The sequence below is a fragment of the Nannospalax galili genome, unplaced genomic scaffold (assembly GCF_000622305.1).
Source record: "Nannospalax galili isolate Female #2095 unplaced genomic scaffold, S.galili_v1.0 scaffold186, whole genome shotgun sequence".
NCBI lineage: Eukaryota > Metazoa > Chordata > Mammalia > Rodentia > Spalacidae > Nannospalax > Nannospalax galili.
Window position 1 is genome coordinate 5,627,245 of NW_008358774.1, and position 23,401 is coordinate 5,650,645.

Consider the following 23,401-nt stretch of genomic DNA (forward strand, 5'->3'; position numbering starts at 1 on the left):
TGAGCTGAGGTGTTTCAGACAGCATTCGTTGGTATCTCTGGCATGACATCATGCATGGTATAAAGTGTGCATGTTCTCTCTCTGCTCTTGACTATGGACGTGATCTGACGAGCTGCTTCAATTCCTGCCACCTTCACTCCCCTGTAATATAGGACAACAACCTTGAATTGTTATATTTCTCTCTTTCTCCTCTAAGTAGATTTTTGTCAGGGTATTTTATCACAGCAACATAAATCAAACTAAAACTAAAGCTCAATCCAAACAAGATCCTACCAGTTTCCTTGGTGACAGAGGAAGAAAATGTAGTGAACTAAATTTGTATCCAAACTATGTCTTAAATCAAGGGTTAGTCTCTTCTGCAGTTCTCACACAGGGCTAGCCTTGGTGCTCTGATCTTCTGAGCATCTTCTCATCCTCATTCTCACCTCCAGAGTGTACCTGTGTATCTGCTGAGCAGAAAACTGATACAATTGTGAATTCATTTTGTTTCTTTTCTTCAGAGCTTCACAATCACCCATCTTCTTTTGTCTAATGTCTGGATCATTGAGCTATTTGGATAGAAAATATATGCTATCTAGATAGTCCTGTTTTTCTGTTTACTTCAAGTGAGAAGTCCCTGTTACTCTATCCTGTATGGAAGCAGAAGAAAAACAATTATTCTAAAATGTTTTAATATGTTCCAAAACTTTCTTGAATTTATTTTATTGCAATAGTGAAATATAGAAGTAGTAACAGGAGCCATAATTAAAGGCTAGGTGTGTATAAATTAGTCAAGGTTCTCTAAAGAAACAGAACTGATGAAGTGAATATATATATTATATATAATGGATTTATTAGGTTAGCTCATAGGATAGAGTCCAAGTAGTCCAACAATGGCTGCAGCACACTGGAGAGGCTGAGAATCTAGAAGTTGCTCAGTCCACGAGGCTGGATCTCTTAGCAGTTCCCATTTGGTACTGAAGGCCTAATAGATTCCTGTAGATCTGCTAGTCCTCAGTCTACGCTGGAATCCAAAGAAGTTGATCACAGCAGCAAGATGAGCTGAGCTCATCAGCGAGAGAGAAGGCAAGGGACAAAATGCAAGCGCTCCCTTCTGCCATGGTCTTTTATACGGGCTGCCATTAGAAGGTAACACCCACACTTAAGGTTGGTCTTCCAGGTTCAGATGATCCAATCAAGAAGGTCTCTCTCATTTCAGTTAATCCCAGATCCAATCAACTTGACACTGGAGATTAGCCATCACACCAGGGAAATAAAAACATTGAGAAGTAGAGAGCATGTGATACTAGGTAAATCATCTCTGCAAACAATCTAGTGTGAAGCAGACTACATGGCTGTTTAGACGAATTTTAGTCATTTAAGCAAATGAAGACATTTCATAGTTTCGTTTTTCTCTTTAATCACATGACATTTCACACACTTACTAGGGAAAATCCTTTCTGAAAGGAATAACAGCTAATTCGAAGAGATTTAAAGTGAGAAATCCTGCCCTCGTTGTCTCTTCCTAGGAGAACGGGATCCCTAGAAAGTCACTTTTGTTCTGTCTTCCTAGTAGAATCAATTAATGGTTCTACCACAACAAAATAGAAGTCACTAACATAATAGTCTTATTCCCTGTCTAGTTTCCAATAGTCTCCTGTTAAAATTGCTTTCTAAAAGCATTGCATAATTTCTGCCTCTCTTAAGAAAGCTGCCAGTATCACACTTGTGAATTATCCAAATTTAGACTCCAGAGATTTAAGTGCCTGCATGTTCACAAAGAGAGTTATAAAGTCACCAGCATTTTCTCAGTGTCACTTATCTTTCTTGTCAAACCCTTCCTGATTAACTCAGTCTTGGGTCCATCACTTTATTTGCGCAAAGACTAAAACTGCTTTGAGAGGCACTCAGCTTCGTCAGTCTCTTCACTGCAAAGTACCACATCTGAGGCCATCACTGTAACGACGACAAGACAACACTTACCCTTATGACCTTATTGCTGCTGTTTTTTAGTATGGTTTTAAGATACAAGATTTTATTTTTTCTAGGAAAGCCTTGCATACACAAAGGGTCCAATAATGTTCATTCATCTCCAAACACAACTGAAAAAATATAAACACCAAAGAAATTGATATTGTGATCCTAGTAGAATGTACAAGTAAATATTGAGTGTTTCAATAAATTATTGAAGTCTTTAACAAAGAAACATGTCGCCATCAACAAAATAGCTTATCTTAGGGGATGAGTTAGAAATAACTCCAACTACTCCTCAAACCTACAAGCTTTCTTTTAACTTTATATAAATTATTATGTTACCAAATTATTTCTTCAAAGTAAGTGCCACTATAATCAGGGACCCAAGAGAGACCCTCTATATGGTAAATTAGAGGTAAATTTCCCATAACAGTTTTAAAATCCTCCAAAATGTTGTCTTTGAATATATAGGAAGAAAAATATGTTAAAAAAACAAGATAATAATCCATCTTCTTAATTACATTGGAGAAACTATGCAATTAAACTTCCAGACTTAATATTATGCACTTGAAGTAATAAAATAATGAAGTTACTTTGGCCTATCTTATATAAACTAGTAGTTCCCTGTCTCATTAGAACAGGAGAACCCAGCAGAGGCCTCATAGGACCAACATTTTTGCCCTATGGCAAAGTGAGATACTCTACTAAAGATTCACATATTAGAGAGTCCTTCGTTTGTATTAGTTGCCCATTTTCTTACTGAGCTAAGAACAGTGCCTGGTATATAACTGGAGCACATTAAGTGAATGTTAAATGAGCAAAGAGATTAACTGAGTAAGTGATATAGCATGTTTTTCACATTAAATAGAGGTAATATTTTTTAAATAGAGGCAATAGTATCTAATTCTCAAGGTAAATATGAGACATTTAAAAATATATGTATATAGTTATGTGTAGTGTATAAGACAACTATATAGTCTATTGCTATTGTATATATGTATATACATGTGCATATGTATATGTACATATGTAACCCAAGAAACAAGTCTGTTTCATGTGTGTAAGTGTGAGGCATGTGGGTATGAGTAATTTATCAGTTCAATTTCTCTGTAGTTTAGTTCAGATGTTGTGGTTCTCTGTGCTCCAGGCATGACATGGCTGTTGCTGGCTTGAAATCAGAGTTGTGATCACCTGAATGAGACCCTCCCAAGACTGGGCCTACTAACATTCCCTTGGGGAGGCAGGGGTGCACCTTGGCTGCCCCTCCTTGAGGATATGTAAGCAGTTAACAATTGCCGAGAGAGAGAGACTGTTCTTGGGTGGTACAGCTACTCACATACTGTCCTTGCTCCTGTAAACAACCCCTTACCTTGCTTTTTTCCCATAAACTCATTGATTCACCAAGCTAGAGTGGGCAGCATTGCTACTTTCGTCTGTCACTGGAGCCTCTCTAAGGTGAATAGACATTTGTACAGTTCTCCCCAGAAAATGTCACATATCAGACTAGTACAGGCTGATAACATTGAAGAACCCAAAGTGGCAAAATAGAAAATACTAGGCCCTTCCCCATCCCCACACCGCTGCCTTAGTGAATCAGGGGCACACCCGGTTCCACCCTTTGATACCTAAATCCATGTGGACTTCCTATTGGGATGGCAAGGCCATATGACGATTTCTGGCTTAATGCATGTATCTGATTTAATGGGTATACATTATAGAGGGATGGCATTTTGTCCTTGCAGTATTGCATCTGACCTTGTTTTCCCCTGTGCATTGGAAGGCTCTCCCAGCAGTCTGAAAACTGTTTCTAGATGGTAAAGAAAGCAATAGGACTGTTTAATGCCATGGTCATAGTTTTTCCCCACCTCCTCTGTTGCTGCTCTGTGTCTCTGCTACCATGCTGTATAGCGTTTCGTCAATAGTTGATGATGCATCAGGTATTTTGTCACCTCCTAGAAAAATAGTATTGAGTAAATCTCTGTGGCCAGAAAAGACAGAATTATGCAAAAGAGATATCTATCACTGAGTCAAGAAACCACTGGCCTTTCCAGCAGGGAAAAATCCCAATATGTTTGACTTGCCACCAAGTGACTATTTGGTCTCCTGGAGTAATCATGTGTATCAGGGCTCCAGCATGGCTCTTGGCCATGTACAAGTTGGATGTTCCGAGGCAGCGGTAAATGTATTAGTTTTGGTAAGTGGATGTGTCACTGTTGTCAGACTCAAGTTTATAACCAAAAACATCCTCTATCCCTGTCTCCATGGCCATGCTTCATGTCAGTATTCTATTAGTTCCTGATCGTGAAGACTGGATAACAGCAAACAGCCAATACATTTTGTCTGCTTGGTTGTTCAGTACCTCTTTCATGGTGTACTCCTTCAGGGATGTGCAGCGCACTTCAGTCTCTGATGACTGTCTTTAGCTTTTGTGTTTCTTCTCTGCTTGTCCTTTTCACTTTACTTAGATCTTTGCTTTCCCTGGGTTTCAAAGACTCTCACAAACAGCATGTGTGTTCACTGTCTGGGATTCTTCCCAGTGTGTTAAATCCTTTGTCCTTAGAAATTGTCCACAAAAATAAATTTCTGTTCATGCAGTCTCACTTCCGGGCCCTGTCAATCCTGTCTCCTCAAAATCCAATCACAGGTGTACTGCCCTGATCCCTATCACTACATGCTCATTCTTATCAGGCCCAGCACATACTCAGTGAAGCTGTATTGGTTCTTAGTACTAGTTATCAGTTGGGCAACCAAGAGAAGAGCTGGAGGCATTCCTGAGGGAACACTCACAGTGTCAGAGAGAGTATCTTTCTACAGGAAGAAGCACTAGTCTGTTGTGGAGGAAGTAACCATCCCTGTATGTTTTCAGGCTGTGGGGAATCTGCAGTGCCAATCCTTCCCAAAGACATCCTACTAGTTACCTCCATCGCATGTTAGGGATGTCAGAGTCCCAGGATTTATTTGCCTTTGAGCATCCTAATGTCTCTAAGGCTTTGTGACTTCAGCTCCAAAATTCAGTATCTGCTTCACAGCTGTGCATAGTCCTCCATGATAAGAGAGAAAAGCTCCTCTGGATCTCATATTGAGCTCTTAATTATTTGTTAACTACTCTCAATGTTCCATTATCCTTGGTAAGATATCAAAAGAACTTTAGCAATCAATAATACTCATTTTTCCAAAGCACCGCAAGTGAAATATTGAGTGATGGAGTCTCCAAGTATATATAACCTAGCTCCAAGGAACTCACAGCTCTCTCAGGGTAAGTTTTCTCATCATGTGGGCAAGTTCCCAAATCTTATCTCTGCGACTGTCTTTTCAGATCTTCTCAGTATCCCTGTGCCAATCTCTGTCCTCTTAGAAAAAGGTGCCAAAATGAGATTAACTGTACATGAGTTTGTTTAAGGGAAGTATCTGTGAAGGACAAAAAGACTGGACTGGGATTAAGAACAGAGATATTTCAGACTACGAGGCAGATGAGAACCCTCTCCCATGGAAAGAGAGAGGAAAGGAAGCAGTAGGCAGGAAATGTCCATACCATAGCATGATTATGAGGAAGTTTTGCCAGGTCAATGGAGAGTCTCAAAGCAAAGGCTGCTTATTGGTTATGGGACAAGAATGGATCCTAATGCAGTTGACAAACAGGCATTTTCTGGGAGCAAAACCAGGGAAAGTGCGGCTAGAGCATTTGTAGGAGCAGCAGCTGGCAAGAATCAGCGTTTCCTGAAACATGCTCCCTTAAAGGAAACCCAAGCAGTGCATCACACATGCCAACATATTGAGATGAAAGGTTACCCTAAGTCTGTCCTGCGCGGTGTTGGGGAATAAATTAATAATGAACACACAGAAAACAAGTTTTGTCAATAGAGAAATGAAAACTTATACAAGAAAGAAATATGATCCTAATCCACTCTGACTCAGTGGTAGATTACATTTGAATAACCATAATAAACATGGAATTTTATCAAGAAGAAGTATCAAAACAATTTACCCAAAATCTACATTGGGAGAAAGGAAAAAGAAAAATGTCAATACAGAAACACAGGGTAGCAAAGAACAAAATTTATACCTCTTCTATAGGAAGCCTTTAGATATTTTCTGGGTAGGGAAAAAATGAAGAAATCATGGTATAAGCAGACTAATTTAAAATATCAAACTAAATAGAAATATGACATAAATGACTGAAAGTGCTTCCTTTAGAGTAGGAGTCTGTGGTGATAACAAGTGTGGCAGAGCAGTGCTGTTTTTAAGCCTTGGGGTAGTATTTGATTATTTTTTAATTCCACCAGTTTTTAACTTTAAATAAGTATCAATTGAAAATTGTAATAAAGATTGTCTAATACCTAATTGTGAAGCCACAGGAATGATACTAATTTCATGTAATTCCCAGTTGCTTTGCTAATGAAGAGTGTGTTAATACTTACATGTTACATCTTGCTCATAGTCAGTAAAGGGACTTGGCTTTATTCTCATTTCAGACTTCACAAGTTTTCCAGCATGCAAAATTAAAAATATCATCGACTGTGTCATTAAAAGACTGGAGAAGGAGTGTTTTCAAGTCATGCAGTGGGGAGTTTTGTGGGGTTTCTAGTTTGTTTTCTGACAATACACACTTGGCTTAAGTTCACGTGTGTCAGCTGTTATCAGCTGCCCATGTGCGTCACTGAGTAAGCTTTGTGGTATTATCTGCAGCCAAAGGAAACACAGAGGAAATCATCACAGCGGCTCCACACATTTTAATCAGCTAACAAAGACTCTCTCCCACTGGTATTTTCACACAGACCCTTATAACAATAAAAAATAAAGAATTGTATGTGGGTTCTGATAGCTCCAAATTCAGCCTCCAAAACAGAATTTGTAAAGACAGAAGTCAATAATTTCAAAAAAACATCTAGTTTCAAAGTTTGCATTGATCTTTGCCATGAGTTACATTTTTTGCACAGATATATTTCTACCATCTTTCCGTCTTTCAAACCTGATTCAGGCAAAGACTAACTTTCCTGTAAAATCAAACACACACACACACACACACACACACACACACAGAGATAGATAGATAGATAGATAGATAGATAGATAGATGATTGATAGATAGATAGATGATAGACTATATGTACATATATATATACAATCAGATAGTAATATGTAACAGGAATAAATTGCTCCTTAATACAAGGTATTAATGTGACTCAATTTATTTTCCTATATCAAATTACTTTTGGATTTGAGTCTTCACCTGTGCAAGCAGGAAAGCAGCTGGTCAGTGTCAGTCCTTGGTACTTCTATCACTCCTACTTCCTTCAAAGAGTAGTACAGGAATGCCTCTACTGACAAGGTACAGATAGGACCTTGGCCCAGGTTCTTGTTCTCTGTGGTTGTCATATTGTTATGCCTCCTTTGAGCCCATGTTTATCCATCCCCATCCTTGAGGAATGATGAGGGAGCAGCCTTTGGAGATTATAGAAATGTCTCTCTGACCCTGGTTCCCTCAATAGGATATCACCCCAGTTACAAGAACTCAGAAAACTATCCACAGGCTGCAGTTCCTGTGGTTTTGCCCTCATCACAATCCTCCACTGGAGAAGTCAGCTCCTATTTTTTCTCTTTTCTTTTTTCTCCAAAGACAGTTCCACTAGGGTGGAAAGAGGTTAGGTATGGAGAAACTACTCCCTTAAATTGTCAATACCTTATCCTGACGCACATTAAAATGCTTTCAATTACTTGTCCAATTTTCCCTAAAGTAGTTATTAATGAGTGTATTATGCTTACTTTCACACCTGAAGCAATCATTCTAATCCCTTGCTAACCACAGAGAGTTATGCTTTCAAAAAATTCTGAAACTGTAGAACAGTTGGTTGGAAATATTTTTTCATAGATAATGAAAAGTTTGCAGCAGGGGAAATATAACAGTTGATATATATGAAACAAAAGCAGAATAAATTAAAATCTAAAAGGCAATTCCAAAGCAAATTGTATTTGTCATTAAAATCTTGTTCTGGTAGGACATGCTCTCCCAGAGTACTTCTTTCAGAACCACTCTTGCTATTTCATGACCCGTTGAGACAAATGTGCTCATAAGCTTGTCCATCTACTTTAAAAGACTGATAACCATTTTCTTCTCTACTACCTTGAAATTTATGTCTTGCATTTCCATTCTTCCTGTGTGTGACTCAAAGGCATTTTCTACTCAGTCTTATAAAAGGTATTAGAGAATAACCATTAACATTATTACAAATGTGTATGGTAATTAATAGTAACATTGATATAGTCATTAATATTAAAGTTTCTCTTTATTCTTACTCTTCTGTCTTTAGTTAGTGAAGAGCATGAATGCATTCTCCCAATACCACAAAGTACGCAGTTGAGTTTTCCATATTTGGGGAAATCTCAGAGGTCAGTGCATCATAAGTGCCATTGATGAGCCTTGCCCTGGGAAAACCACCTTCCTGATCATGGTATCTCAGACCCTGTCAGGTAGGTATTAATATTAATGTTTTCAAATAATAGGAAACACATAATGAATAATAGTAATGCACATGTAAGTTGCTCCATAATACTTGACATATTGGAACTCTCAAAAATCTTCATTTTTCTGAATTAATCAATATATGATGTTAAACTTTCATCAAAGGTGGCGATAACTCAGTATCTGTTACTATTGGTGTTCATTCTCTTTTACAAAATGCTATGCCACCAGGTGTGGTGGCACATGCCTTTAGTCCCAGCACTTGGGAGGCAGAGGCAGGCAGATCTCTATTAGTTCAAGGCCAGCCTGATCTCCATAGTGAATCCAGGCCAGGACCTGGAGCTACAGGGAGACCCTGTCTCAAAAAGACCAAAAAAAGAAAAAAAAATGCTATGCTTTTTTTCATAAACTATGAAGGTGATAAAGAAGAATTGGGCTGGAGAGATGGCTCAGCAGTTAAGAGTATATTCACTAATACAAAGCCTCCTGAATAAAAAAGTACAGTTCCAAGTGAATTCATAACAAAATTTTACTACATCTTCAAAGAAGAACAGTAACCAATATTGCTTAAGTTATTCAAAAAGATTTAAACAGAGGGAGAATTCACAAACTCCTTCTACAAAGCCAGTATTACTCTAATACCAAAACCAGGTAAAGGCACAACAATAAAAGAAAACTATAGGTCAATATCTCTAATGAACATAGATGAAAAATTCTCAATAAACTACTTGCAAATCACTTACAGACATATATTAAAAAGATCATCCACCATCACCAAGTTGACTTCATGCAAGAGATTCAGGAATGCTTTGATATACATAAGTCAATAAATCTAATGAAACATATGAACAAACTTAAAGAAAATATCACGTGATTATCTCAATAGTTGCAGAAAAGGCCTTTGACAAGATCCAACATATGTTAATGATAAAAAAAATCCTGGAGAAAATTGAACTGTAGGGAATATACCTCAACATAATTAAGGCTATATACAGTCAACCCACACCCAGCATCATTATAAATAGAGGGAAACTGGAAGCATTCCCATTAAAATCAGAAATGAGACAAGATTGACCAATATCCCCACTCCTTTTCAACACAGTGCTTGAAACCAAGCTAGAGCAATTAGACAAGAGAAGGAAATTAAAAGGGTACTAATTGGAAAAGAAGCAGTCAAATTATCCCTATTTGCAGATATATATTATACATAAGAGTTTTTTTTAAATCCACTATGAAAGTTCTAGAAATGATCAACACTTTCAGGAAAGTAGTAGGATACAAAATCAGTTTACAAAAGTCACTCGCCTTTCTATACACCAAAAACAAGCAGTCAGAGAACAAGATCAAGAAAACACTCCCATTCACAATAAACTCAAAAAATATCCAGAATAAACCTAATAAAAGACATTTTAAAACTCTACAATGAAAACTTTAGGTGTTTGAAGGTGAAAAGATGTCCCATGCTCATGGTCTGGTAGAACTGTGAAAATGTCCATCCTACCAAAATCAGTTTACAGATTCAGTGCATCTCAATCAAAATCCCCAGGACATTTGTCACAGAAATAGAAAAAAAAATCCTAAAATTCATTGAAACCACAAAAACCCAAGATAACCAAAGCAATCCTGAGGGGAGGAAAACAATGCTGAGGGGATTTCAAACTATATTACAGGGCCACAGACAAAACAGACCTAAACATGAGTACGTACAATTACATGCACCTGATGCCAGACAGAGAGGCCAAGAACACACTGGAGGAAATATGCCATCTTCAACAAATGGTGTGAGAAAAACTGGATCTCCACATGTAGAAATGTGAAATTAAACCTGTGTCTATCAACTTGTACAAAAATCAGCTCCAAATAGATCAAAGACCTCAATGTTAAACCTGAAATATTAAAACTGTTAGAATAGGTAGTACCCTACAAGATATAGATGTAGGAAAGGACTTTTTTTGTGTGTCTTTTTGAGATTAGGTCTCCCTGTAGCCCAGCTGGCCTGGAACTCACTATGTAGACCAGGCTGGCCTTAAACTCACAGATCCACCTATCTCTGCCTTCCAAGTGCTGGGATTAAAGGCATGTGCCACCACACCCAGCAAGGAAAAGACTTTCTGAATAGGATTTTATTTGCTCAGGAATTAAGGTCAACAATTGGCAAATGGGACCTAATTAAACTAAAAAACATCTGTACAGCAAAGCAAACAACCAATGGATTGAAGAGGAAGTTCACAGAGTGGGAGAGAATTTTTGCCAGCTATATATCTGACAGAGTATTAATTTCCAGAATATACAAAGAACTCAAAAAAAATAATAAAAAAACCCAAAGAATCAAGATGACCCAATTAAAAGTGGAGCAGGACCTTTGACTTATTTTCACATAGATGGAACTGGTAAAAGAAAGGAGCCGGGGCTCCTCCCAAATCCATATGACCCCTGAGGAACAGATCCTCAAACAACCTAAAGAGTAAAACTAAATTGGTTTATTTGGGCCAACTGTACGGTCTTAAACACCCAAAAGGAAAGTATATCCAAAGATTAAAGTGATAAAGGCTACATAACAAGAGACAATGCCAGACAGGAGATACCTTCCTTTGAGTTGTTGGCCAGGGGAGGGAGCCCAAGGGACTTCCAGACAGTAACCCAGCATAGAACTGGGAACATGAACAGCAGACCCCAATCTTATCTAAAGGAATGCTGGCAACTGATTGCTACTGGAAGAGGAAGAGCTGATCCTCCTGAAACAAGGAACTCTAAATAGGCTGCCTAGACTCAGCAGATGGACTAGAACTGGGGAATGGCTGTGGGCACTGTTAACATAGTGGACAGTAACAGGGATGACAGAGTATATGGGCTCCAGTGGGGATGAGGGGAAGCTATAGGAGGGTGCCATTTAGGATGTGGGTATAAAGATGAATAAGATTGTTTGGGATGTTCTGTATGAAATACACACACAAAAAAATCAATAAATAAAAAATGAGTTATAAAAAATGGGCTACAGATATGAACAGAGAATTCTCCAAAGAAGACATAAAAGTGGATTAGCAATACCTTAAACAGTGTTCAACATCCTTAGTAATTATAGAAATGCAAAGTAAAGCTACCTTAAGATTTCATCTTACCCTAATCAGAATGGCTAGGATCAAGAAAACTAGTTACAGCAAATGCTGGTGATACTGTGGGGAAAGGGAACTCCTCTCACTCAATGCTGGTTGTATTGCAAACTGGTGCAACCACAGTGGAAATCAGTGTGGAGAACTCTTAAAAATAATAGGGGGCTGGAGAGATGGCTCAGCAGATAAGAACACTGTTCTTGCAGAAGACCCAGGTTTGAATCCCAGCACCCACATGGCAGCTAACAACTGTCCATAACTCCAGTTCCAGGGGACCTGACAGTCTCTTCTGTCCTCCACAGGCATTGCATGATACTGGTGCACTTACCTACATGAAGGCAATACACGCATACACAGGAAATAAAAATAATAAATAAAACATTTAAAAAATATTAAATATAGGTCTGTCATATGATCCAGTTATACGCTCCTTTACCTGTATACCCAAAGGATTCAATATCCTACTACAGAGATACATGCTCAGCCATGTTTGTTGCTCTTTCACAAGAGTTAGGAAATGGAAACAACCTAAATATCCTTCAACCAATGGGTGGATAATAAAAATTTGCTGCATTTACACAGTGGGGTTCTACCCAGCCATAAAGAAAAAATAAAATCATGAAATTTGCAGATAAATGGGTGGAACTAGAAACAGTTATACTGAGTTAACTCAGACTCAGAAAAACAAGTGACACGTTCTCACTCATTTGTGGATCTTAGCTCCAAATCCTCAGATATGAGTATATGTCCTGATGTAACCACGGGAACCAGGAAAATGGAAAGTAACTTAGAGGGAAAGGGAAAGAAGGAGCTCAAGAGGGAGATAGTAGGAAATAGGCATTATAAGTGGGAAATTGGAAAAATGGGGGGAATACTTTAACTAAGGAGGGAATAGTGAGGGCTATCCAGGGGCAGAGAGAGGAAAAAATGATAAATAATGCCTAACTTGTGTGAAAAGCCAAAGGGAAATGTGGTTATTTAATATGTCTGCTGAAAAATGCACATATAATATAAATATGGGTGCATGTGTATAGCTAAAGGCTATGTAACAAAAATCACAGAGCCAGGCAAGAGAAACCTCCTTTCAAATTGTTAGTCAGGGCTGTCTAGAGTGTCCCAGGCTGTTACCACAGCCCCTGATTATCTCCAAGAACTTGAAGGTAACACACTATTGCTGAAGACCCCACAAACTTTGGACACAGAACTTGGATCAATCAAGCTGGAAGTTTTCTCCCTAAAGACTAGCTCTCATAGTATTAGAAGACACTGTGCAAGATGCCAAGGAAGAAAACCAATCAGTGAGCCTACCCAGATGTAAAGCCCAATGACCGCAACAATCAGCAGCCCAGCAAACTATCTCTATTGGTGCAGTAGTGACACTTTTATCTTGGGGGTAATCAACAACTGTGTAATTGAACTTAAGTCCTGCTCAATGGGAGGGACACCAATGCAGAGTACTATAAACATACCCACGTACACATGGCTGGAGAGGTCATTGACCCTAGAGAAGAACCTTTCTGTCACTTCCCTAGACCAATGTGATTTCTTACTATATCCTAAATATGTATCCTTATATTTACAGACAAGCCTACTTCTCACTACTAATCATCTTTCTGCAACAGATGGAGACTATTACAAATTTTTACAACAGGTCAAATGAGGAGAATAAATGACTGAAGTGCCCAGCCCTAAGTGCCACATTTACAATGCAACCTCTATACCAAAGTTTCAGGAAACATGTCAGAAGAAGGAACAGCAAGCATCTAAGAGCTAGAGGGGCAAGACACCTGCTGCTAGTTAATGTATTCTAGACATGATAGGGAAGTTGAAACAATGAAATCTTCACGGTACGGTAGTCTAACATAATGATAGCTCTACATAATGACAAAACAAATTAGCATCATGGTGGATGGGAGAAATATCATGGGTCCCACCTCAAGATAAAGAGCTACAGGCAATCAATGGATGCAGAGCAAGGGAGAATCAATTTTCTCCAGGGACTAGGTCCCTGAGAGGTTGTTTAATCCCAAGTGGGCAGCTCTCAATACAGGTATGCATGAGTACTACTAAATGAACCTTGAGCATTATATACATATGCATATGTATACATATGTGTGCATGTATATTTATAAATGTGTACATATGTATACCACTAATAAAGAAGAGGACAAGAATTTGAGAGGGAGTGGAAGGACATGGGGAGGGCTGGTGAGGGACTAGGAGGGATCAAAATAATGCAAAGATAATACTCATGTATGAAATTCTCAAAAAATCAATATTTTCTAAAAATTCACATACTGCTCTTGTAGAAGACCCAAGATTGGTTCCCAGCACCTACACTGGGCATCTCACAATTGCCTGTAGCTCCAGCTGCAGGGATTCAGACTCCCTCTTCTGAACTCTGTAGGCTCCTGCACTCACATGCACACATAACCAGACATAGACATGCACAGGTCCACATAATTAAATAAATCTTTTTTTTAAAGTAATATATTTCCTGAGACTGATTTTGCATATATTTTCTAAAAGGATAAAATTTAAATGATCCCTTTTGTCTCTTGTGACAGTTAATTTAAATGGTCAACATGATTGGGTTGGGAAATACCTAGAAGCTTGGAAAAGCACACCTCTGGATTATCTCTGAGGGATTTCTAGAGACAACTAGATCATGAGGGCTTTGAACTAATGAATTAGTTGATCCCTTTATGGATTCATGAAATGATACATTTGAGGTTATGTAGAAGAGTAGGAGGTGGGACCTAGTTGAAGTGTATGTGTGCTTACAGACTCTTTCCTGCCTGGTCCCTTCTCACATCCACCTTTTCTTTCCTTCCTAGTGGTCAAGACATGACTTGCTATACTCTTCCACACCCCCTTCAGCACAATGGATTGAATCCCACAAACAAAATACTATTTCCTTTTAAGTCAGACATTTTGTCATAAGAGAAACATAACTAATAATACTCTTCTATAGAACTTCACTGGATCCAAAGGAGGAAGAGGTCATTTGAGGAGTTAAAACTCTTTGCTGCCTGCCTAAGAATCCTTTGAAGCACCTGTTAAAATGCTAATTTTTTTGGCCCCATTCTTGGAGATTATGATTCAGTGGCTCTGGGGTAGACTCCAGAAATTTTTAATTTGCTTATTTATAGAGCTTATTAAGTAACCTGGATGGTCAAGCTTAGGAATAAAATTAAGAGATGAAACTAAACCTCATGAATATGAAAGATCTCATATTCTTAAATTTTGATATATATTTTAAACTATGTAAGTGGACCTTAGAGTTTCAAAGATTGGTTGTCAAGAGATGTCAGATTTTTGCGATATATGCAAGTTGTTTCAAGCAGTCTATTTCTTTATTATGACAAAATACTCATAGCATGAGCTTTGTCATTTTTAACCATTTTTAAATATACAGTTTGGTGCACGTAGAGCCATCACCACCATCCATACCCAGAAATGTTTCAACTTCTCCATCTGAAACTCTAAACCCATTAAACACTAAACCTCCATTTCTTTGTCCTCTAGACCCGGGCAACCACCAATCGCCTCTGTGATCTATGAATCTGATTATACTAGGTATTGCGTGTCAGCAGAATCAAATGCTACTTTTCCTGTTGTGACTGTCTTCTTCCCTCGGCATAATGCCTTTATGGTCTGTCCATACACGTATCATATGTTTGAATTTCCTTCATTTTTAAGGCTTTGTTTTGTTTACTTTATTATGTACTATATGTGGGATATGTACACATCTTATATAGCCATTCATCTCTTGAGTTGCTTCCACCTTTTGTGTATTGAGAGCAATGACATTACAGGTGAAGGCACACAGATTGTAGTTTAAATCCCTGTTTTCAGTTTTATGGGCAGGTGGATGTATATGCAGCGGTAGAATTACTGTGATTCCTATAATACTCTGGATAATATGTAGGAATATCATGCATATTTTATCTTAAGATTCCTGGAATATAAATTACATTCTGTTTTCTGAAGTGACAAATGTAAGCTCAGTGTCACATTTGTGAGTTTTCACTCTGCTCGCTCCTTCCTTCCAGGTCTCCTTATCAAAGTTTGCTTTTATTTCCTCCATCTGCAATATGGCTCTTCCATGACAAGTTCATCATTGCTGTGAATTCAATTATTGGATCTCGTCTATGGCTTTCAACACCACCATCAACCCCTCAGCTGTCTCCTCCAGCTCATGGATTGTGTCTATTGCTATCTCCCAGGAGCACTGTTCCATCAGCCATTCCCTCTACCAACTCTTTCTCCATAATTTATAATTCTGCCTGTCTTTAAAAACAGAAGCACTCAAACCTGTGTCCAATTTCATTACTGAACACAGGCAACTGCATGGCCACATAGAGACTGGTCTTTACTCTAATTGATATACACTTTATATTTGCTCTAAGTAGTAGAACCAGTCACTAGGTACACAGTCCTATTTTTTGACCCAGAGAGAAATATTAGTCTGCTGTGCTGTGTTAATCAACTTTCTGTCATTATAATGAATGTCTGAGGAAAAACAACTTATAAAGAGATAAAATTTATTTTGCCTCACAGTTTTGAAGGTTTCCACCCATGATCAGTTGACCTAGTGTTTGGGGGCCTGTGGTGGGGCAGCACACCATGGCTGGTGGGGAACAGAAAGCTACTCAATTTGTAGCCAAGAGGCAAAACAGAAAAAGAAGAAGAGACTAGGGTTCCACAATCTCCTCAAGGACATGTCTCCAGTGACCTTCAGACCTCCTACTAAACCCCTATCTCATAAAGTTTCCAATATTTCCCAATAGTGCCAAACTGGAGACCAAAACTTTAACACCCAGGCCTTGGGGGGACATTCCACACAGCAAAGGAAAAGAAGCTACAACAGAATACAGAACTAGATCATCTCCTACTCTCCTGCATTACCTAGGTAATAAATATGAAGCTATGCCCAGTTACCATTACTTCTCTTGTCAGTGTACACACAGGCATGTACACACGTGCGCACATGCACACACACACACACACACACAAACACATATACTTTTCAGAGTAGCAACCTGTGGTAGCTGAGTTCCTGGTTCTAGTGGACCAAGAGCCTAATAATGAAAGACAGTTGAACTCTGAGGACTTCTAAGCACCAGAAATTATGAAACATATATTAAAAACTCAGCTGTCATCTTCAAAGTTGGGATTTAGATTCAAAATTTTTTCTCCTCACTAGACTGTTCTCAAAAATTGGTCACTGACCTCTGGTCACTCACTCCAGAGTCCTGGTGGTGACAAAGAGCACAGGTAGGTGCAGATAAAGCTTCCCATGAGCCTTTATCTGACTCACACAAAACAAGTGTCCTCAGGGACAAAAATAATAAGTTTCCTATTGAAGTAGCAGGTGGGAAGGATTGTTTCTTCTGAAAAATCATAGCAAGGGAATTAAAAATGGGCCAAGTTTTAAAACCAGAATTCAAAATACAGGAGAGGAAAACCTGTGTCTGTTTTGTTTTGTTTTATTTTAATATAACCCTCTCTATACACTACCCCACACCCCGTGGCAATGCAGTCTTCCTCACGCTCTTCTTCCCTGATAAATTCCACTAGAACCTTCATGGGTATCTTGCTCCATTCCACAGCAATCAGCATTACTTTAGGAGCACAACTGGACCTATTTTGCCAAAACTATCAGTTTAAAACAAAACCAAAATCAAGAACATACCCAATGCTCAGTTTCTTAAAATTGTATTTTGGTGGTAGTCAGTGAAACAGGCAGTTTTCTATATTGTTTACTGCACACTCTAAACTCTAAGCAATTTGTCAATATGTATCAAGAACTATAAAAACTGCTACAAATTTTAATGCAGTAACTATGTTTCTTAACAATACTGTACAAAATGGGTTAAAATGATTATATAATCACAGAAGTGATATTTTCATAGAAAAATAAAAAATTGCACAAAAATCAAATTATAACATACAAATACCTTTAGACTATTTCCACCATTTCTATCATTGTAAATATGTTTATGAAAATGTAGTAAATGAAACATTTCCTTGAAAGACTACTGAATAGACCCCTGAATACAGATAATACAACTATATAAAAACTTGCATATCACAAAGTCCAATAAGGATAAAACAATGCACACAGTAGTTTAAAAGGTGCTGGTATTGGGTCCTTTCCTGCATTCCAGTACTTTAAAATGTGATTGAATTATTTTATAATTAAAAGATGTCTAGAATTCTTAAATGTTTGGTATCATATGACAATATAAAGACATTATTAAAATAGCTTTGCAGTAATATGAATGCCTAGCCTCTAATAGAATTTCTCTAATACAGTTTAGTTTCTTTTAAACACATATGGATTTTTTTCCTCATTTAAAACCCCTAATGCTCAAAAAAAATTGTACTTACACTATTTAATCTACAAAACAGCTATTTTATAGTCTATTGCCCAAATGAATGTCTCAGATGTGTGTAAATACAATGGGTTTTCAAGCTTATTTAATTCCTAACCATTTATTCTGACAGAGATTTGAAGTTTATATTATTTTCTCTCTGATACTAATGAAATGGCTCTAAGTAATTTTCAACAAGACCAAGTGAAATCACAAATTATGCAGCTGTGAGGACTTTATCATTGCATACATGTGAGAATGAAAATCAGCTTAGAAAATCTAAGAAATAAAAGAAGTCTAGCACAGAAAGACAAGATTCTGTTCTACTAGTGATGGCCAGGACAAAGACTCACAAAACATGCTAATGGGCTGAGCATACTTTTATTTATTTGAAGTAAGAAAAAGCTGATGTCCTATCCAGATGAATGCACACAATGTCTCATTCTTCTTTGCAGATATGCTAATGAAAGCTACATCCTATCATAGCACTGAAAAAGGACCACAGAGATCAAGATGAGCAAAAGTTGAGTGGAGTAGTGATTTAAAGAGGGGAGTCAAGAAAACATGAACTCTCTCCTACCACAAGAGTTTTGTTTCCTATGGTGCATTTCAGAGCTCTCCAGTCACTTTTCTCTATTATGAATGATCTGTCACTCTCAGAACAAAACAAGAAGCATGTTTGTGTTGAAGGCACACCACAGGTCTCCCGTCTGTTTCCTCTCTGCCAGTTTGACATTTCTAAACACCTTGGTGCCCTTGCTTCCATTCATACAATCACAGGATATCCAAACCACGACTGAAATGAGGACACACTTTCCTTCCTTGATGTCCTCTGAGCATCACTCACTGGGAAATTTGGGGCTATTTCAATGTTTATTTTTCTTTCTTTTTAAATTTTTTTTGTAGTTGGTCTTCTGTATTTTTCTGATTTTTTTTTTGTTGTTATCACGGATTTCTAATAATTTTTCCAGAGGTCAGTATTAATTTATTGTCATAAGCCTCCCATTACATGAAATAAAAATAGATCAACACTCATAGTTAGAAGAGACAGCAAATCGCTAGTAAAGGACTTGATACTAAAGTCCAAAGAAATCAAGCAGCAGCCAGCTTGGTTTCTGCAACTCTAAGTATTACTGTAGGTGGAATGCAACCCAGCATTCTTTCATGTGCCACCCTTGCACCTGTTCCATTTCCATTCCCATTTAGTAGGATCATAGGTTCTGAAAGTAAAAAATTATCCTTAGGTGGATCAATTTGATCACATAACAATTCTAAGCTTCTGTATGATAAAGTAAGCCATACACAAATCAAAGGACAGAAACAATCAGAGAGGTAAGTTGCAGTACAACAAATAAACAAAAGAGTTATCTCCTTAATAAACAGCTCTAGTCAATACACAGAAAATCATCATCCCAGTGAAAAAACGAGCAAAAGATTTAACTTAGCAACTTGCATGCATACTGGAAATTCCCTTGGTTTTACTTCTCTTATAAATCTCCAGTTGCCCGAGTCCCTCTCTTCATTTAGTCCCTTGTTATCAAGAATTACACATTTCTCTATCTTCTCAGGTTTCTGAGAAAATGGGTAATCCAAATAAATACTTTGAGATCTTACAGGTCTGAAAGTATCTCATTTTGAAATGATTATGCATTAATTGATGGTGGTGTATGCATAGATTTTTAAATTTTCAATTGAATTTTTGTGCATTTCATATAATACATCTTGATCATATTTAGACACCCCCACACCTGTATCTACATTCCCCCATACTCCTCTGCTGGATTTCATGCATCCTGTTATGTATGTTAAGACCTATCAAGGCAAATTTGTATCCCCCAGATATCCCTCAGTGTCCGTTCAAGTATTTGAGTCTGGTCAGTCTATCTAGCATCACTCCCTTAAAGAAGACCAACTCTTCCTCACCCAGCAATGATCAGTTGCCAATAGTTCTTCAGCTAAGGTTGATGTTTCTTACCCATTTCACCACTTCTATGCTGGGTTTCTGTCTGGTTTGGCTTTGCATGGGTCTTCTGAAAGCTGTAAATTCATATGAGCAAGTTCCCAGCCACCTGGAAAACTGTTTTCTTTTGAACATCCACCACTCCTAACTCTTACAGGCTTTCTGTCCCCTCTTCCACAATGGTCCCTGAGCCCTGGGTGGCAGAGATTTAATATAGTTCTTCCTATCCAAGAACACATGCTCTGCAGTCTCTTATTCTCTACATTTTGACCAGCTGTGGCTTTCTGTGTTAATCACCATCTGCTGCATGAGGAAGCATTGCTAGTCAGAGTTGAGAGATACATAATATTCCCTCTGCCTGCTGTTCTGCTATTTTCCCTGAGCCTTAGATGTAGAAATTGCATTGTAGATGTGTCACTTAGGGATGGGGAATCTCACAGACACTTATTCTTTGCATTTGACCACTTGTGGAACTCTGTAACAGTCCCGTCTATTCTAAAAAAAAAAAAAAAAAAAAATGTTGTTTTTTTTGATGAGTAGTTAAGGGGTACACTTCCAGGTGTGGTGGTGCACGCCTTTAATCCCAGCACTCAGGAGGCAGAGGCAGGTGGATCTCTGTGAGGTCCAGGTCAGCCTGGTCTACATAGTGAGTTCTAGGCCAGCTGGGGCTAGTGGGAGACCCTGTCTCAAAAAAAAGACCAAAAAAAATGGATACATATTTAGCATACAGTAAGAAATTACATTTGTCTAGGGATGTAGGATTTTCTCTAAGATCTATGACCTCTTCAGTCATTTGTATTTGACCATGTATACAGTACCACGCATGAGTTCCCTCCTACTGAGTGAGCTTTAAGTCTAATTGAATAGCTGCTGATTATCCCCAAGAGAAAAGTGCCACCACTGCACCAATAGAGATAGTTTGCTATGCTTGTCATTGTTGTGGTTATTAGGCTTTATAGCTGGGTTGGACCATTAATTGGCTTTCTCCCTTAGCAGCTTATATAGTATCCCCCTATACTATGAGAGCTAGTCTTCAGGGAAGAGACTTCCAGGTCAATTCCACCTCTATTGCTCCAAGTCTTGTGTCCAAAGTATGTCCTATCTTCATCAATAAGGTCTTACCTTCAAGTTACACATAGATTTTTATGCTTGGAAAACAATACACACAGGGCCTGTGATATGACTCAGTGGGCAAAGGGGGTACTGCCAAGCCAGCAGACCTGAGTTTGATCTCTAGGATCCAAATGATGGAAGGAGAGAACTGACTCCTTACAAGTTGTCCTCTGACCTCCACACCTCTGTACTAGTGGCATGTAGACATCCACACATATACAAGTAAAAAATAAATGTGGAAAGAGAAAATAATATGCATAAATTAAGATGTTTTATTTCATTTTCACTTAACCACATACAATTACTTAATAATTATTGAGTTATGTTTAATATTGGGCACTGCACAACTTCTCACATCTTGGATTCAGTGTCCTCTATGTGATAGAAGAACAAATAGAAAATGGGAGGGAAATATTTTTAAAAATCACACAATTAAAATCACATTTAGAAGCCACAGAAAGGAGAAAGATAAAATTAGAGACATGAAAGAAAAACTTGAGACTCTTCAGTCAAACAAAAGAGCTAAAAAAGGAAAGCAATACAAAAAATAGTCAAACATAGAATTCAAATTTTATAAAATAATTCAATCTACCAATTCAAAAGTCACATGATGTTTCAGTAAAAAAAAAAAAAAATGCATTCAAGTAACCAAACAAAGTACCTATCCTGGTAAAGATACTAAAGATACAAAGACAAAGGGGAAATCCAATCACCTAGAGAGGGAAAACTCAGGGAAGCATCAACTTTCCCACAGCACAATGTCATGCTGGAAGATGATAAAGAAATATCAATTCCTCAAAGAAAAGAACATATGCTCCAGAGCTCTGTAGTCAAAACAATGTCCAGGGATAGAGAAAGGCACATCAGGCATTTTAAAACATGGATGAATTAGAGAACTACCATCCCCAGAAGATGTCTTAAAGAAACAAACCACTTAGTTAAAAAAAAAAAAAAAAGGATCCTTCCAGTAGCTGAAGTGTGGGTAATGAACAGCAAATCCATTTAAGTGAAGAACTGAGAATGAACCTGGGTGGCAATGGCTATCACAGGTCAGTCTGTGGTCTTTGAATGATCATGCTAAGGTACAAGAACTGATTCATTTAGGTAGAAAAATTATTGTTGGACAGGATGAAGATCCGCGGAGGAAGCAATGAATGCTGTTTAAAATGAATCAATTATGTTCAGTCTAAATAAAACTCTGTGTATACCACTTTACAATGTTATGAAATACCCATTAGAATCATAAAATCTACACTTTTGAGAACACAAATAGAAAAGGAATAAACAAATAAGATTAAATCACCCAGTAAAACATAGTGTATTAAAATGCTTAGGTTGAAAGAAAGTGAAACAGTAAAGTGAAAATAAAAATAAAAAAAAACTTGCCTGGCAAATATAAACTAAAAGAGTTCAGTCATGACGGTGGTTTCAGACTATGTTACAGTTCTGCTGCAGTGACAATTCCTGAGATGGATCAACTCAACTTGAAGGAAGACAGGGTCATTTTGGCTCACAGTTTCAGAGGGTTCAGTTCATAGTTACTTAGCCCCATTGCTTCAAAACTACTGCAAGGTAGAAGATTATGGCAGGGAACATAAGGCAGTGGAGAAAAGCTGCTCACCTCACAACAGTCAGAAAACAGAGAGAAAGGAAGAGACTGAGAGACAGAGACAGTGAGAGAGGAGGGAACTGGAGTCCCAATATTCCCTTCAAGGGCATACCTCAAGTTACTTCACTTCCTTCCGCTGGACCGTATCCTCTGAAGGTGTATCATCTCCCAATGGTGACAAATGTTGGTGACCAAGCCTTTAGCACAAGGCCCTTGAGAGACATTTCATTCCAAAGTTTACATTAAAGTCAAAAAGCAAAGAGAATTACTTAGAGCACAGCTGTTAAACTGTGGGTGGAGACTCAGTATGGGGCTATAACTAAATAAGTAGTTGCTAAAAATTTAGGAACACTGAGAGGTTTCTGAAGACACAATGATCAAAAATTAGTAGAAAACCAAAGGCTTCATGACTCTAAGGTGCTTCTGAAAGGTCTCACCTGTGAGGCATCATGTGACTTCACTGCAGTTTTGGTTCTGAACACCCAACTTACGTATTTTGTAGTGTGCATGCTGTTAAGCCACATAACCCCAACAAGCATTGCTGAAACACCTCAGCTCAGATTTGAGACTGTTGTATAAGCTGGAATGTTTTTACAGTTCACACAGTTTCCTGCTCTTAGAGAAACATAATGACTTGATTACAGAAAACAAAATTTTTAAATATTTGCCTACCATCACTCCTCAGTATGGAAGTGTCAGCTTAGTGTGTCTTTGAATTGCATTGTGTTAAAATATTTTATTCTAAAAAATCCTGATTGAGCTGCTGACTGGAATTTCATAAAAAGCCAAATGAATTTTGACTTAGGATTAGGACAG

The 23,401-nt window shown here is 38.0% G+C and overlaps 1 non-coding gene across 1 annotated transcript; it reads right to left on the reverse strand.

The window, feature by feature from the left end:
* Positions 1 to 8,263: 8,263 nt before the first annotated feature.
* On the reverse strand, positions 8,264 to 8,429 carry LOC115068276. Its single transcript, XR_003847631.1, has one exon. It is a non-coding gene; the product is annotated as a U1 spliceosomal RNA (small nuclear RNA).
* Positions 8,430 to 23,401: the final 14,972 nt, after the last annotated feature.